The 2,500-nt window shown below is 45.5% G+C and overlaps 4 non-coding genes and 2 pseudogenes across 4 annotated transcripts; all 6 read right to left on the reverse strand.

Moving 5' to 3' along the window:
• Positions 1 to 185: 185 nt before the first annotated feature.
• LOC142925839 (5S ribosomal RNA) lies at positions 186 to 304 on the reverse strand. The gene has a single exon (XR_012942762.1). It is a non-coding gene; the product is annotated as a 5S ribosomal RNA (ribosomal RNA).
• A 253-nt stretch (positions 305 to 557) lies between these two features.
• On the reverse strand, positions 558 to 676 carry LOC142926089 (5S ribosomal RNA). The gene has a single exon (XR_012943014.1). It is a non-coding gene; the product is annotated as a 5S ribosomal RNA (ribosomal RNA).
• Positions 677 to 1,136: 460 nt separating this feature from the next.
• LOC142928512 (5S ribosomal RNA) lies at positions 1,137 to 1,255 on the reverse strand (annotated as a pseudogene).
• A 253-nt stretch (positions 1,256 to 1,508) lies between these two features.
• Positions 1,509 to 1,627, reverse strand: LOC142927608 (5S ribosomal RNA). The gene has a single exon (XR_012944532.1). It is a non-coding gene; the product is annotated as a 5S ribosomal RNA (ribosomal RNA).
• A 253-nt stretch (positions 1,628 to 1,880) lies between these two features.
• LOC142928596 (5S ribosomal RNA) lies at positions 1,881 to 1,998 on the reverse strand (annotated as a pseudogene).
• A 252-nt stretch (positions 1,999 to 2,250) lies between these two features.
• On the reverse strand, positions 2,251 to 2,369 carry LOC142926903 (5S ribosomal RNA). The gene has a single exon (XR_012943827.1). It is a non-coding gene; the product is annotated as a 5S ribosomal RNA (ribosomal RNA).
• Positions 2,370 to 2,500: the final 131 nt, after the last annotated feature.

Here is a 2,500-nt window from a genome sequence, read left to right on the forward strand (position 1 = left end):
GTCATCGCTCATGAAAACGTTTATTCTGAGCTCCTGGTTGAGCCCCGAAAGAGTGGCATCAAACATTATTTTACGAGAAAATATTGATCCCAATGCAGTACACCATTACGACGTGAAATTGGCACGTGCACTCACTGGATGAGTCGAAGTGTAAAAAGCGTCCCATCCAGATACAACAATGCAAAAGCCTACAACACCTGGTATTCCCAGGCAGTCTCCCATCTAAGTACTAATCAGGCTCGACCATGCTTAGCTTCCGAGATCAGACGAGATCGGGCGCATTCAGGGTGATATGGTCGTAGGCCGTGCTTGCAGAGACCTATCGAACACTCATATGTATAAAACAATCAACATTCAACTATACTCCTGGAGGTCATCGCTCGTGAAAACGTTTATTCTGAGCTCCAGGTTTAGCCCAGAGAGAGTGGCATCAAACAGTATTTTACAAGAAAATATTGATCCCAATGCAGTACACCATATCGACGTGAAATTGGCAGGTGCACTTACTGGATGAGTGGAAGTGTAAAAAGCCACCCATCCAGATACAACAATGCAAGAGCCTACAACACCTGGTATTCCCAGGCGGTCTCCCATCCAAGTACTAATCAGGCTCGACCATGTTTAGCTTCCGAGATCAGACGAGATCGGGCGCATTCAGGATGATATGGTCATAGGCCGTGCTTGCTGAGACCTGACGAACACTCATATGTATAAAACAATCAACATTCAACTATACTCCTGGAGGTCATCGCTCATGAAAACGTTTTTTCTGAGCTCCTGGTTGAGCCCCGAAAGAGTGGCATCAAACATTATTTTATTCAGGCTCGACCATGTTTAGCTTCCGAGATCAGACGAGATCGGGCGCATTCAGGGTGATATGGTCATAGGCCGTGCTTGCTGAGACCTGACGAACACTCATATGTATAAAACAATCAACATTCAACTATACTCCTGGAGGTCATCGCTCATAAAAACGTTTATTCTGAGCTCCTGGTTGAGCCCCGAAAGAGTGGCATCAAACATTATTTTACGAGAAAATATTGATCCCAATGCAGTACACCATTACGACGTGAAATTGGCACGTGCACTCACTGGATGAGTCGAAGTGTAAAAAGCGAGCCATCCAGATATACAAAAGCCTACAACACCTGGTATTCCCAGGCTGTCTCCCATCCAAGTACTAACCAGACTCGACCGTGCTTAGCTTCCGAGATCAGACGAGATCCTGCGCATTCAGGGTGATATAGTCGTAGGTCGTGCTTGCAGAGACCTGTCGAACAATCATATGTATAAAACAATCAACATTCATCTATATTTCTGGAGGTCATCGCTCATGAAAACGTTTATTCTGAGCTGCTGGTTTAGCCCTGAGAGAGTGGCATCAAACAGTATTTTACAAGAAAATATTTATCTCAATGCAGTACACCATATCGACGTGAAATTGGCAGGTGCACTTACTGGATGAGTGGAAGTGTACAAAGCGACCCATCCAGATCCAAAAATACGAAAGCCTACAACACCTGGTATTCCAAGGCAGTCTCCCATCCAAGTACTAATCAGGCTCGACCATGCTTAGCTTCCGAGATCAGACGAGATCGGGCGCATTCAGGGTGATATGGTCTTAGGCCGTGCTTGCTGAGACCTGACGAACACTCATATGTATAAAACAATCAACATTCAACTATACTCCTGGAGGTCATCGCTCATGAAAACGTTTATTCTGAGCTCCTGGTTGAGCCCCGAAAGAGTGGCATCAAACATTATTTTACGAGAAAATATTGATCCCAATGCAGTACACCATTACGACGTGAAATTGGCACGTGCACTCACTGGATGAGTCGAAGTGTAAAAAGCGTCCCATCCAGATACAACAATGCAAAAGCCTACAACACCTGGTATTCCCAGGCAGTCTCCCATCCAAGTCTAATCAGGCTCGACCATGTTTAGCTTCCGACATCAGACGAGATCGGGCACATTCTGGGTGATATGGTCGTAGGCCAAGCTTGGGAAGACCTGTAGCACATTCGGATGTATAAAACAATCAACATTCAACTATACTTCTCGAGGTCATCGCTCATAAAACCTTTATTCTGAGCTCCTGGTTGAGCCCCGAAAGAGTGGCATCAACCATTATTTTACAAGAAAATATTCATCCCAATGCAGTACACCATATCGACGTGAAATTGACAGGTGCACTCACTGCATGAGTCGAAGTGTAAAAAGCGACCCATCCAGATCCAAAAATACGAATGCCTACAACACCTGGTATTCCCAGGCAGTCTCCCATCCAAGTACTAATCAGGCTCGACCATGCTTAGCTTCCGAGATCAGACGAGATCGGGCGCATTCAGGGTGCTATGGTCGTAGGCCGTGCTTGCAGAGACCTGTCGAACACTCATATGTATAAAACAATCAACATTCAACTATACTCCTGGAGGTCATCGCTCGTGAAAACGTTTATTCTGAGCTCCTGGTTTAGCCCCGAGAGAGTGGCATCAAA

Source organism: Petromyzon marinus, chromosome 23, assembly GCF_048934315.1.
Source record: "Petromyzon marinus isolate PM22_M1 ecotype Great Lakes invasive population chromosome 23, UKy_Petmar_22M1.pri1.0, whole genome shotgun sequence".
In the NCBI taxonomy this organism is placed as follows: Eukaryota; Metazoa; Chordata; class Hyperoartia; order Petromyzontiformes; family Petromyzontidae; genus Petromyzon; species Petromyzon marinus.